Genomic DNA, 14,839 nt, shown 5'->3' on the forward strand with positions numbered 1-14,839 from the left:
AAGGAAGAAGAGGGCGAGTAAGCCACAAACAGATCCATTAATCATCAATGTAAAGAATCCCTCTCATGAGATTGTCTCTGATTATAGTTATATCCATGAATCAATATTGGAGGATGCTCTGATTATTGAAATGATTCCAGAGAATAAAGAAATCTTAATGGATTATGAGAGTGCATACGAGTTTATGGAAAGATCTTTCATACACATTGATGATGATGTATTCGCGTACACTGTTGCTCAAGAAATCATAGAGCACGATGATATCGAACCACACTCTGTTGTAGAATGTCAACAAATAGCAGATTGGCTTAAATGGAAAGAAGCAATCCAAGCAAAACTAGATCCTCTAGCAAAGAGACAGGTATTTGGTCCTGTAGTGCTAACCCCCACCAAGTTTAAAGCCTATAGGACATAAATGGGTCTTTGTCTGAAAGCGTAATGAGATGAATGAAGTCCTAAGGTACAAGGCTTGCCTTGTGACACAAGGTTTCTCACAATGCCCTGGAATTGACTACGAGGAGACATACTTTCCCATAATAGACGTTATAACATTCCGCTACTTAGTTAGCTTGGTAGTTTCCGAAGGACTGGAAATGCAGCTCATGGATGTGGTTACTACATATCTCTATGGGGATCTTGATTCAGAGATATATATGAAAGTGTCTGATGGCTTTACATTACCCAACACTACAAAAAAGAATTCATTTGGCTTCACCAGTTAGCGTCGGCGTCAGAATGCCGTCGCCATTGATCAGAAATTCGCCACGGCAAATACGGCGTCGCAAAGAGAAAAATTATTTATGATGGCATGGCATTGTCGTCGCATAAATATGCCTTCAATTGCTACGGCAATATCTTTCCGTCGCTAAAATTTACTTCTTTTAGCTACCGTAATTGATGCCGTCGTATATTTTTATTTTATATATTTTCTTTCCGTCGTATTAGATGTCTTCTTAGGTTTTTTGGGTCAGGAAACATTGAGTTCCCTTCGCGTCACTCCACTATTTTTAATGGATTGGTATTCAGTAAGGAGAAAAGGAGAGTGCTTGGTGGAGTTGCAGATCGAACTCGGTAATGTCAAAGGGGTCAAGATCTGTAACTTTTGAGTTAGGGGTGGAAACTTGTTTAAGATCTGGGTTGGTTTGGGGAAATAGAAGGAATCTGGCCTGGGTTTTAGGATTGTTCTACCTGGGATCTTTGTTTCTGTCGTTCCATTGGCTCCTTAACCAGATTGTTCGATTGATATCTAATTTATCAATCCCAATTGAGTAGCTGACGAAGAAGGTTAGCACTGCTTTTGCTCATCTTTCTACTCAAAACCATTTTCAATTTCAAATGGGTTTGCAATGGGCAGCTCTTACTTTTTACACTCTCCCCTCTCCTACTCTCGATTTCCCTAATTTTCTTCTCATGACCCAATCCGCGATTGTTCAAACTCCATCTCCTTCCTATTTTTCATTCTCTTTCTGCATATCAATGCCAAGATAATAAAATTTATATAGTAAGTTCATTCTTATTATGCTTCACAGTTCAATTCATTTATTTTTTTTTTGGTTGCTATTTTGGTTTAATTTGGGTGCAGGGCTTATGGATTGGTTTAATCTGTGGATTTGTTTAATTTGGATGCAGGGCTTGTGGATTGTTGTTGATTACACAGCTCAAGAAATGGACATCTGCTTCCTCTCAAAATCCCGAAGAAAGAAAACCAGTTTTGTAAGTAAGTGTGGCATAGATCTACACCTCTAGTTGTCTTTCATACTTTAGCATTTACCTGGTGTTGGATTTGAACTAATTTAGTTAGGCATTTATAGATGTGAAGCATCATTGTATTAAAACAAGTTGTATCTCCACCTGTTTATTATATGTTCTTTCTAGTATTTGTTCATTGCTCTCTGTTGTTTGTCATTTTCATGGTGGTTGCTTAATTTCATTTCAGCATGGAGAAGACACTTGAGAAATATCAATGATCGAAAGAGCTAAGAGCTCTCTCTGTAACTTCGTTTAAGAGATTTAGTTTTTTTTTCTTTTGGGGTTTACTCCTGCCAATATATGTTAGTTCATAGTGGTTTAATCGAGTCGACAGCAAGACGAGGTTGAAATTTGATACAGTTGCTTGACCTTTCTTCTTTGACAGCAAGCTTTTCATCATGAGAAGATGGAACCCGTTGTTGTCCTCTTCTACCTTTTGTGTATGGACAACTAGTTCTCCATGAAGGAGAAAAAAATAGAATGCAATTGCTTTTCCTTGTTTTGTAACAGAAAGGTTGTTCATGCTTAAAAAGCATGTCTCCCACATTCTCTTCTCTTTTCGTTTTATTGCTTTAGAAAACAGAACCCATATTTTAATAATCCATGCAAGACCACCGTAGTCTTATCTTATGTCTTGACAGCAAGACCACCATAGGAACCATACTTGCATTTAATTAGTTAATCATCATGATTAAACAATTCTTCTTGGGCTTCACATGATTATAGTTTTGTGTTTTGGAATTGCCAATAATATTATACTAACAGTTTACATAGAGTGGATTTTGTAGTTGCTGTTAAGTATGGGATTGTAGATCCAAGTACAACATCAATTATGGGATATGTTTGTTACAGAAACCCAGAGGAGATCCCATGGGATCAATTTGGTGCCGATGTTGTTGTTGGAGTCTACTAGAGTGTTCACTGACAAGGAAAAAGACGCTGCGCACTTAAAGGTCAGCTCAATTTACAATTTTTTTTTAAATTTGATTGCAGAATGATTTGTTGGTCCTGTGTTTTGGTATATGCATGAATTTGACTCTATTTCTAGGATTGGATCCTTCAGAATTGATATTTTTGTTGTCAGGGTTATTTGAGTGATTTTAAGTACTGCTAATAGGACTAGTACTGCATTTAGACTTGAATCGTATATATTTGTTAATCATTTGCATGGTTCTGTATTATATTGAAATAAGTGATAGCCACATATTTCAGGTTTGTTATCTTTCTCCAGTCTTCAAACTAGAACGAAATCCGTTCAGTTTCTGTTTTGCTACACATTTTCAAAAGTTTTTATATGGTTGTAAATATGATCATATGCAAAGACTGATACAACTGAAATCAGATTGCTTTATTTAGTTCTTTGTCAGGTAGTGAAAATGAGATTCAGTTTTTGTTTTGGTTTTTTGTTTCTCATTATCAAATGAGCTTCAGATCTTTTGGCCTTCAAAATGTAAACTGCTTACAGGATGGTTCACATCTTCTTTAGATTGGATCATGCAATAGTATTGCCAGTAGAACAAAGTAGCTAGTGTACTCAAACATGAGTTATTAATTTCTTTGTAGTTTTTGATTTGTAAATTACTAACTTATTTTCTTTTTGAAAACCAGTGAGGCAGACAATGGGATTAAGAAACCAGAATTTTCAAGGAATCCTAGATATCATGACATCCTTATGGATGAAGTATATCCTGCAAAAGAATCTTGGTCCAGAATGTCATTTGGAAAGGAAAATGTCAAGGTACATATTCTTACGTACGTTATCTTGGTCTATAGGACCAACAGTGTGTCAATTTCCACACTTCACATTAGTTCTTTGTCCTTTGTATGAAGAATCATTGTATGAGTTACATGTGTTCTAAAATTGTATGAGTTACAAGTGTTCTAAAATTTAAACATAGATATAGAAGACCAGCAGTGTCTATTGTAAAGTTTAAGGACAAGGATGTCACTGGGAAGAGAATTCAAGGGGTATGCTGTGTTTCATAGTTTCATAGATTGTCTCAATTTCATATCCATGGTTTTTCTGTTCAATTTCACATCAAACCTACTTGCTTTAGGACTATGCCACCTTGCGACCGTTGCTCTTCTGATCTGCTACTTACCTTTTTTTATTGTGTAGTGAACGTTCAAGTTTATGGTTTGGAATGAAAAGACCAGAAACCATGATTCCTTTTTTTGTTACTATTGTATGCAGTTCCAATCAAAATAAACGACCACATTCTCACAGAGCCTGTTTTTTTATTTTGCTAATTGGGTTTGATGTGATACTTAGTCTGCATTGTTTGTTTGGCTGGTGTTAGCAACTGAAACAATTAGGAAACATCATTTGATTACTATTGGGCAGCTAAGGCTGCTATGATCATTTGCTTCACTTCTGGTATGAACTCTTTACTTTTTCTATCTATTTGCAAGTGAATGTGTGATCTTGCTTTATTTGGAAAGTTGTTATTGTAGCTCATTGAGTTCTAATTTACAATTAATATTTCCTTTCTGATGCTGGTTCAGAGGCTAAAGAGTTTTCTATAATATGGTTGAATTCGTTATCTGATTTACATTTTTCAACTTTCTCAGGGAAAAGATATCCTGGAAATCAACCATCCCGAAAGTCCTTTCGGCACAAAGACCAAAGTGATATGAAATTTTAGTAAATTTAGCTTCTGTATAAAATTTAAGAAAATCAAACAGAAACTGGCATCATTGCATGGGCGAGCTGCCTAGTTTTAGCTAAGGTTTAAATATTAGTGCATTTTTGTATCTATATAATCATACCTCAAATATTATCTATCCAAGCTTTGTATTTCAATTTTGGTGGCTCTATACTTATAGATTATCTTGTTTGCATAATTAAGTAATTGAACAAAATGTCAATTGTATGCGTTTTGTTAAAAAAGAAAAGATTTTTTTTTAATTAATAATTCATATTTTGCGACGACATTGTTTCCGTCGCAAAAATTTCATTGCGGAAGGTGGCGTCGCTATTGACCTTTGCGATGGCATAGTTGCCGTAGTCAAAATGCAAGCTATGGCATAATTGCCGTAGCAAATAGCAATGGCGACGCCCTCAATGACAACGGCAAAATTGTCGTCGCCTAGTCGTCGCCATTGGTCTTTTGCGACGGCAATTTGACTTTCCGCGATGGCGTTGCGCCGTGGTCATTTGAATTCTTTTTTGTAGTGCCAAATCAAGTGACTCTAAACCATGGAGTGCGTTTGCAATTAGGTTAAAACGCTCACTTTACGAATTGAAACAATTCGAGCGGATGTGGTATACCCGTCTAAGTGACTACTTGATTGGGATGGAATATAAGAATGATGAATTATGCTCCTGCGTATTCATAAAGAAAACAAGTTTTGGATTTGTAATTGTAGTTATATATGTTGATGATATGAACATAATAGGTACTCTTGATTAAATAAGAGAAACCGCAAGCTACTTGAAATCCGAATTTTAGATGAAGGATCTTGGGAAAACTCGATTCTATCTAGGCCTTGAACTAGAACACAGAGCTTGTGGAATACTAATCCACCAGTCAGCGTATGTCCAAAAGATGCTCAGGCGATTTAACATGGACAAAGCGCATCCTGCTAGCATTCCCATGATCGGTCAAAGTTTCGATGCAAGGAAAGATCCATTTCATCTAAAGGAATATGAAGAAGAGGTGTTGGGAGCTGAAACTCCATATCTAAGTACAATAGGGGCATTATTGTACTTAGCCCAGTGCACTCGACCAGACATTGCATTCTCAGTGAACTTATTAGCTAGACTTAGCTCAGTGCCAATACAGCGTCACTGGAATGGTATCAAGAACATTTTCCGATACGTAAAAGGAAACATTGAGTTGGGACTGTTCTTTCCCTATAGAGAGACAAGAGGGACCGCAGATGGAACTGCAATCCCCTAAGGAAATGTTGATGGTGGAAGCGTCACTCACTACACCGAAACCCCAAATAATGTTTTGGTTGGTTTTGCTGATGCTGGGTACCTCTCTGACCTATATAAAGGTCGTTCCCAAACTAGTTATGTATTTACCATTGGCAACACGACGATATCTTGGAGATCAACCAAGCAAACCCTTGTAACTACCTCCTCGAACCACTTTGAGATCATTGCTCTACATGAGGTGGTTCATGAGTGTATATGGTTAAGAGATATCATTATACATATTCGAGGGACTTATTGGTTTGAGTTCTACCACTGAAGAGCCTACTTGCATTTATGAAGATAATGCAGCTTGCATCGAACAGATGAAGCTAGGTTATATCAAGGGTGATAATACAAAACACATATCGCCAAAGTTTTTCTACAATCAGCAACAACAGGCTCTCCTCAAGATTCAAGTGAATCAAGTAAGATCTGAGGAGAATGTGGCAGATTTGTTTACCAAATCATTGCCTAAGGCCATATTTGAGAGACATGTGAAAAACATAGGAATACGAAGACTTTCCAAGCTCCCTTGACTAATGTAAGGATCAGGGAGAGGTGCAGACGTCAGGGGGAGTTTAACACACACATGTCATCATCAAATGTAATGGGTGCGTTGTGCACTTTCCTTCGACCAAGGTGTTTTTTTTTTCTTTGCCATAGGGTTTTTGTTTTTACTTGGCAAAATTTTTAATGAGGCAACAATTCATGCACCATTTCATCTTTGACTTGGCACAAGGGGGTGTGTTAAAGGAAAAACACATTATGTGCCTTCGTCAAAGTAACTGACAAAGAGTGAATTAAGGACTTAGCGATTACAGCTCAATCAGCATTTACTATCATTATTGTAATTGATATTTCCATTGTAATTCTATCCCTATAAGGGACTATGAAATGAAATGAGTAGACCAATTCTCATTTACTTTTACAGTATATGATATATTGGAAGTTTACTTTTTGTTTTTTTTTTCCTGACACCTCTATATTAAAATCTTTTTTTTTTTGATATCATTCTCTTGTTCTATCATACTATACCTATGATTGTAGAAGATACGACCTTTTTTTAGCTTGAAGATTTATATCATTCAAACCTCACTTACATATACTTATTTAGTAGGTAAATTAGAAATGTAGTAGTTGAGAGTGAAAAGTCATCATATGACTAATATGACAATATACCTAAAAAGAAAAAGAAAGTAATCCAAGAACAAGATACATACCTTACAATTAGACATTTTCGGGTATGTAGAGAGGCACAGAATGTGAGCCTAGGAGTGGAATACAATAACAAGAGCTTTTTACCCATTTCCTAACCCCAAACAGGTAACATCATCTAGGTTCGTCTTTCGAATGCACGAATCTTTGGTACACTTTCAATGTTAATAGGAAGTCTTTCGCATATGGAGACCTTGATCCACCAATTCATTCTCCGGTCCACTTCCAACATCGATCGGAAATCTTTTGAATTTGCAAAACTTGGATCTTTCTTCAAATTCCATCTTTGGTTCACTTCCAACATTGATTGGAAATCTATCACATTTGTAAAACTTGGACCTTTCTTCAAAGGAGAATTTTAATATGCACCCAATTTATATAAGATGTAATGCATAAAACCCAACAAATATTCTTCTTCAATATATACCCAAAATGTGGCAACTAAGATAAATATTAATTATGTCTTATCTTTTCTAAAATTTACACAAATTGCCACAACTCAAATATAACATCAACATAATAAGTGAGTATAATTGACATATGCTTTAAATATCTTGATTATGTCTATTATTGTGTGTGTGTATCTTTTTTCTTTTTTTTTTTAAGTCCAATATCTTACAATTAGACATTGTTCGAGTATGCAGAAAGGCATCGAATATGAGTCTAGATATATAGTATTGAAAACACAATAACAAAAGATTTTTGCCCATTTCATGTCCCCATCTCCAACCCTTTTCTTTTATTTCAGAGCATTTCTTTAGTCATCCCTCTGAGACACAAGAGAAAAGTACCATGCTTGCTTGCCCACCGCCCTTTCTTTTTGAACCAAGAAAAATATGTTCTCTCAGTATTTGAATCAAAGTCTCTTTCAATCTTTTGAAATTATAATTGATCCTATCAAGGAAAAGAAAATTGAAATTCTACTCGGAAAGAAAATACTTACATACAAGGAAAAAAAAATCTAAAGTTTTTGTTGCAAATGAAATACTTTTGTAACAATCATATATAGAAATATATATACTCAAATCAGTAATCACAATATAAAGCAAGGAAAGAAATCAAGGATGTAATTGATTATGATAAAAGGATAATGACCACTTACCCATAGAATATCAAATACAACCCCATACACTCCACCAACTTATTTTCAACCCCACTCACACAAAAGTTTTCTCTTTTTCTCCCAACTACTATTTTCACTTAATGTTTATCCCATTAATACCCCTCTCTCTTGCTTTTACTATTCTTTTGTTTCCTTTTATTTTTCTTTTGATGAAACTGTTGTGTTTTTGGCTCATTGATACAATCTGAAAATTAGGGTTCAGAATTCAAATCCAAGTCTAGAAAGGAAAGAGATTTGCGCACAGCTTTTCTATAAGTTCTAGGAAAGTTAGTCTTTCAAGTTCTATTAGGATTTGTATTAAAGGTTTAGTCTATTAGGATTAGGAATCCTAATTGTATATTGTATCAGCAGCCTCTATGCCCTATAAATAGGAGCTGCAGTCAGTTTTCTGAAAAAATAAGACAGAAAGTGCAGAAAACTAAGAGTCAAGGTGATAGAGAGATAAGAACTAGTCTGAGGGGTTAGAGGGATCTGCAATAAGTACTTGTAAACACCTAAATTCTTCATAGTGCTAGTGAATCTCTCAAGAGAGATCACGAAGTGGACGTAGGCTAAAGTTTTGGCTGAACCACTCTAAAATCTGCTGTGTTGTTTCTGTTTTCAGTTCATCTATTTTCTGATTTTGCTTAAGTAGTAAAACACAAAGATCCTAAAGGGGGCTTACACAATAAGTGGTATCAGAGCTTAGGCTCAAGGTGTTTTGCGATGGTGAACGGCAAAGTCATTGTCGAAGCAGGAGATGTGAAACCGTCCATTAAGCCCTTTAATGGCAAGGACAACTTCACACTTTGGCAAAGGAAGATGAAGAACGTTCTGGTTCAGCAAGAGGTTGATGAGGCAATTGGAAATAAGCCTGCAACAATGACTGAAGCAGATTATACGAAGAAGAATAAGAAAGCAAAGAGCTCCATTGAGCTGCATCTTGCTAATAATGTCTTGCTTCATATTGGTGAGAATATGACTGCAAAGGAAGCATGGGAGAAGCTTGAAAGCGTCTACAGGGGTAAAACTATCAGCAGCAAGTTACTCTTGAAGGAACAGCTCTTTGGCCTCAAGATGGAGGAAGGGGATGATCTTAATGATCACATATGCAAGTTTCAGAATTGCATATCAAACTTGGAGAAGGTTGGAGCAAAGATGGATGACGAAGACACGGCTGTCATGTTACTTCATTCGCTTCCACCTTCATTCAAGCACTTCAAAACCACCATGATATTCAAAGATACTATCACACTTTCTAAAGTGTGTGAGAACTTGGAATCATATGTCAAAATGGACAAAGATGAAGAAAGTTCTCAAGCACGGGGACTTCATGTCCGAGGCAAGGAGAGAGGAAGGTCCAGGAATAGAGGTGGTGGATTTGAAGAAAGAGGCAGGTCTAAATCCAAGGGGAAAGGCAAAGAAAAGAAGAATGGTTGCTTCGAATGTGGTTCACTAGACCACTGGAAAAGGAATTGCAAACAATGGAAGGAGAAAAAGGCGCAGATGTTAGGAGAAAGCTCCAAGTCAGCCAATGTCGTTGATGGAAATTATAGTGACGATGGAGAACTTCTCGCAGTAACAACCAACTCCAGCGCGCTTAAATATTGGACCTTGGATACAGCCTACACATTTCATATGTGTGCACACAGAGATTGGTACGATACATATGAAGAGAGGAACACCGGGGAAGTGTTGATGGGAGATGATTCACCTTGTAGAATCATGGGAATCGGAACAGTAAAGATCAAGATGCATGATGGAATTGTCAGAATGCTGGGAAACGTCCGACATGTCCCAAAATTGAGTAGAAATCTGATTTCATTGAGCACTTTGGATAGGGCTGGATTTTGGTACAAATCTGAAAAAGGACAGCTCAAGGTAGGAAAAGGACAAATGGTCTACATGAGGAGTGTGATGCAACCAGATAACATGTATACATTTACGGGTTCTACGGTGGTTGGTGGAGCTGCAGTTTGTACAGAGGAAGACAAGACTGAGCTTTGGCATAAACGGCTAGGGCACATGAGTCAGAGAGGGTTGCAGGAATTACACAAAAGGGATCAGCTGGAAGGTGTAATGAGCTGCAAACTTGAATTTTGCAAGTATTGCACACTCGGAAAGCAGACCAAGGTGACGTTCAATGTGGGCAGCAGTGAGAACAAATCCAAAGGAGTATTGGACTATATTCACACAGATGTTTGGGGGCCTACACCAACAAAATCAAAGGGTGGAGCCAGATACTTTGTCTCTTTCATAGATGATTTTTCAAGGAAGGTTTGGGTATACTTTATGACAACTAAAGACCAGGTTTTCACTAAGTTCAAGGAGTGGAAAGCTGAGGTTGAAAACCAAACAGGCAGAAAAATCAAGTGTTTGAGAAGTGACAATGGAGGTGAATATAGAGATAATCAGTTCTTACAGCTGTGCAAGGATGCAGGCATCACAAGACACTTTACTGTTAAGAAGACTCCTCAACAAAATGGTGTTGCAGAAAGGATGAACAGAACTCTCATAGAGAGAGAAAGAAGCATGAGACTTCATGCAGGGTTGCCTGAAACTTTTTGGGCAGAAGCGGTTAATCATGCATGTTATTTGATTAATCGATCACCTTCTAGGGCTATTAACTTCAAGTGTGCAGAGGAGGTATGGTCTGGAAAGCCAGTTGATTATTCCAACTTGAGAGTGTTTGGTTGCAGTGCTTATGCACATATTCCCAGCGATGAAAGAACCAAACTGAAACCAAAGTCCCATGAGTGCTTGTTCATCGGCTTTGAAAAAGGGGTGAAAGGTTATAAGTTGTGGGATATAGTCAACGACAAAAAGGTGATCAGTAGGGATGTAATCTTTGATGAGAAGACTATGCCATTGAATGAGGAGATTAATAGCAAGAGGGAGAAGATGGCTGTTGTTGAAGAAGAAGCAATCAAGATTTCATTAGCTAACCCATCGGATGAAGATTCCCAAGTTCAGGTGGAGCAAATTGAGCAAGTAGGGAATGATCAAGGAGCTATTGAAGAAACAGAGCAGCAACAACAGTCACCAGTTAGGGCTCAGGTGGAGCAATCCCCACAGAGGGGTCGAAATTCCCCTATCCCACAAGCACCTGAGTCATTTAAAAGAAGCATAGCACTTGACAAACCTAAGAGGAATCCAAGAAAGATACAAAGGTTTGGGTTCGAACCGGAAGAAGATGTGAGTCATGCTCTGAGTATAAGTCAAGGAGATCCAACTACTTATCAAGATGCCATAGAAAGTGAAGAACGAGCAGGTTGGATTGGTGCTATGACAGAAGAGATGGAATCTTTGCATAAGAATTCTGTGTGGGAGTTGGTTCCTAAACCCAAAGAAAGAAAACTTGTTGGCTGCAAGTGGGTGTTTAGGAAGAAAGAAGGAGTACATGATGCTGATGCCATAAAGTACAAAGCACGTTTGGTGGCAAAAGGGTATTCGCAGAAAGAGGGAGTGGATTATGACGAGATTTTCTCTCCGGTCGTCAAACACACTTCAATTCGGTTATTGTTGTCTATAGCAGCTCAGTATGATATGGAGATTGAGCAGATGGATGTGAAAACTGCGTTTCTTCATGGGGACCTCGAAGAAGACATTTATATGTCGCAGCCGGAGGGTTTTGTTGAAACAAGAAAAGAGGACCTGGTTTGTCAGTTAAGGAAGTCCCTATATGGACTTAAGCAATCACCAAGGCAGTGGTACAAGCGTTTCGACACATACATGCTGAAAATAGGCTACACAAGGTGTCTATATGACTGCTGCGTTTACTACCATGTATTCGAAGATGAGGAAATTATTCTACTACTTTTGTATGTAGATGACATGCTAATTGCATGCAAGGATATGTCGAAAATTCAAGAGCTTAAGAAGAAATTGGGAGCTGAATTCGACATGAAGGATCTAGGAGCTGCACAAAAGATCCTTGGAATTGAAATAAGGCGGGATAGAAAAGCTGGTAAAATTTGGCTGTCACAAGAAAAGTACATTCTGAGGGTACTTGAACGCTTCAACATGGATGGAGCTAAGGTTGTTTCTATCCCATTGGCTGCACATTATCAGTTAAGTGCAAAGCAAAGGCCATCAAGTCAAAAAGAGATTGATGTGATGAAGGATGTTCCATATGCAAGTGCAGTAGGGGGTCTCATGTATGCGATGATTTGCACAAGACCAGATTTAGCTCAAGCATTGAGTGTTGTCTCTAAGTACATGTCAAATCCGGGTAAGCCCCATTGGGAAGCAGTGAAGTGGATTTTGAGGTATTTAAAAGGGACTAGGCAGCTTGGAATCATGTTTGAGAGGAAACAAGAAGTAGCATGTGTGGCTGGTTTTGTGGATGCAGATTATGCAGGAGACTTAGATAAAAGGAGGTCCACAACAGGTTATGTTTTTACTTCTGGAGGAGGACCTGTGAGCTGGAAATCAACTCTTCAAGCAGTCATAGCTCTATCTACTACTGAGGCAGAATATATGGCATTAACAGAAGCTTCAAAGGAAGCTATTTGGTTGAATGGGCTGGCAAGTGAATTTGGAATTCACCAAGAAGGCGTGGTAGTGAAGTGTGACAGTCAAAGTGCCATTCACTTGGCAAAGAATCAAGTGTTTCATGCAAGGACGAAACACATTGATGTTCGCTATCACAGGATCAGAGATTGGGTAGAATCTGGAAATATTATTGTGGAGAAGGTTCACACAAATGACAATGCTGCAGATTGTCTTACCAAGCCCGTTGTTGTAGAGAAGTTCAAGCATTGCTTGAACTTGCTCAGTGTCACAACATGCTGAGTTGTGGTGGAGCACCTCCTCACTTGAGGTGCATTGAGGCAAGAAGAGTCTTGCCAAGGTGAAGGTTCTTGAAGGTTTGTTCGGGATTACTTCAAAAGTTCAAGACATCCTGAAGGTTGCAGCAATCGTTTTGGTATCAACTCACCAAGGTGGAGATTGTTGTGTTTTTGGCTCATTGATACAATCTGAAAATTAGGGTTCAGAATTCAAATCCAAGTCTAGAAAGGAAAGAGATTTGCGCGCAGCTTTTCTATAAGTTCTAGGAAAGTTAGTCTTTCAAGTTCTATTAGGATTTGTATTAAAGGTTTAGTCTATTAGGATTAGGAATCCTAATTGTATATTGTATCAGCAGCCTCTATGCCCTATAAATAGGAGCTGCAGTCAGTTTTCTGAAAAAATAAGACAGAAAGTGCAGAAAACTAAGAGTCAAGGTGATAGAGAGATAAGAACTAGTCTGAGGGGTTAGAGGGATCTGCAATAAGTACTTGTAAACACCTAAATTCTTCATAGTGCTAGTGAATCTCTCAAGAGAGATCACGAAGTGGACGTAGGCTAAAGTTTTGGCTGAACCACTCTAAAATCTGCTGTGTTGTTTCTGTTTTCAGTTCATCTATTTTCTGATTTTGCTTAAGTAGTAAAACACAAAGATCCTAAAGGGGGCTTACACAATAGAAACGTGGTGGGCCCATCTTGAGTTTATTTGTCTAGATATAATTGCAGCTAATTTGCATCCTCTATTCGATGGTAAACAGTAAACCTTACAATTCATAATTTCGATCGCTGACAGGCTTGAATTAGTTGCTAATTGTAAACATACTAGCAAAGAATTGCAAAAAGAAAGAGAGAAATTGAGAAAATCGAAAGAATATAGAGAAAGTCTTAATAGAGAAACCCCCAACTACTGGGATATCATCTATAGACTTCAAACCAGAATCTATAAAATTGAACAAGATACTGATAATCTCTTATATGTTCTGGAAGAGGAACAAAAACCTCTTGATTATTTGAGCATTGGTTAGATCCGCACATCACTGGTATCAGAGCCTGCAAAGAGCTCAAAAGAGGAATCCCACTATGGGGACAATGTCAGAATTGCTATTAGAGAAATTAAATTCTCTATTAAATTCCTCTGATGAGAAATATCAGAGGCTGTTACTAGAATTATCTATATGTCAAACTCATCTAGAAAAGTTACCTGCTATAATCCACCAATTGGAAAGATTGGAAAACAAAATGGATTATATTAAAGAACTTCCAAAAACAGAAGAAGAAAAGCTAATAGTCGTTAGTAGAAAAATCAATAAACAGCAAAAAACGCTGGATTCAATGAAAAATATACTGAAGGACAAGAAAGTGCCTACAGTAAAAACAAAGAAAGCTAATGGATTCAAACCATTAGAAAAACCAGACACAAATCTTGTTCCAAACATAATTTTTCTGGAACCATCTACTAGTCATACTAGTATCAGGTATGAAAACCCGGAGAAAAGAGATATCAAGATGTTAAGCATCTTCGGAAAAAAGAAAGGAGTACAACTCCTAAATGCTGAAGAATTCGAATTCAACGAAATTGAACAGGAGATCAAAAACTCCTCAATTCCAAAATTAGATTTCAGACAAATCTACAAAAGGGGAACGTTTGATCTAATGGATAGCCATTAATTTAAACTACTAGAAATTACAACTCCCGCTACAGCAAGAGGAGAGATTGATCTTTTAATGATCACTCCTTCAGAAGTTGCCAGAGCTCAAGCAAAAAATATCAATTTATGCATATCGGAGCAGTCCAAGTAGGCATAAATCTAATTGCTCGAGAAGGCATAGACTGTTCAGTTCTATGTGTCTTATAAGACAATAGACTAACAGACTTCCGAGCTAGTCTGTTGGGAACCCTTGAAGCATCTTTATGTGATCAAGTAGCATATTTCAACTGCTTCCCAAATTTTACCACCAGCTTGAAGGATGCAGCTCATTGTCTACGACTGAGAGTCAACACAGATGACGTATCTATGAAAGAAGATATGCAAGAACTCACAATAGTATACAGAATATACTAT

The 14,839-nt window shown here is 37.6% G+C and overlaps 1 long non-coding RNA gene across 2 annotated transcripts; it reads left to right on the forward strand.

Annotated features, from left to right (window-relative positions):
• Positions 1–1,101: 1,101 nt before the first annotated feature.
• On the forward strand, positions 1,102–3,950 carry LOC121052088. 2 transcript variants are annotated; one of them, XR_005807947.1, is made up of 4 exons: positions 1,102–1,284; positions 1,630–1,717; positions 2,538–2,702; positions 3,358–3,950. It is a non-coding gene; the product is annotated as an uncharacterized LOC121052088 (long non-coding RNA). The 2 variants fall into 2 exon arrangements; XR_005807948.1 differs by having other exon boundaries at positions 2,602–2,702.
• The last annotated feature ends 10,889 nt before the right edge of the window (positions 3,951–14,839 follow it).

Source organism: Rosa chinensis, chromosome 1, assembly GCF_002994745.2.
Source record: "Rosa chinensis cultivar Old Blush chromosome 1, RchiOBHm-V2, whole genome shotgun sequence".
Classification (NCBI taxonomy): Eukaryota; Viridiplantae; Streptophyta; class Magnoliopsida; order Rosales; family Rosaceae; genus Rosa; species Rosa chinensis.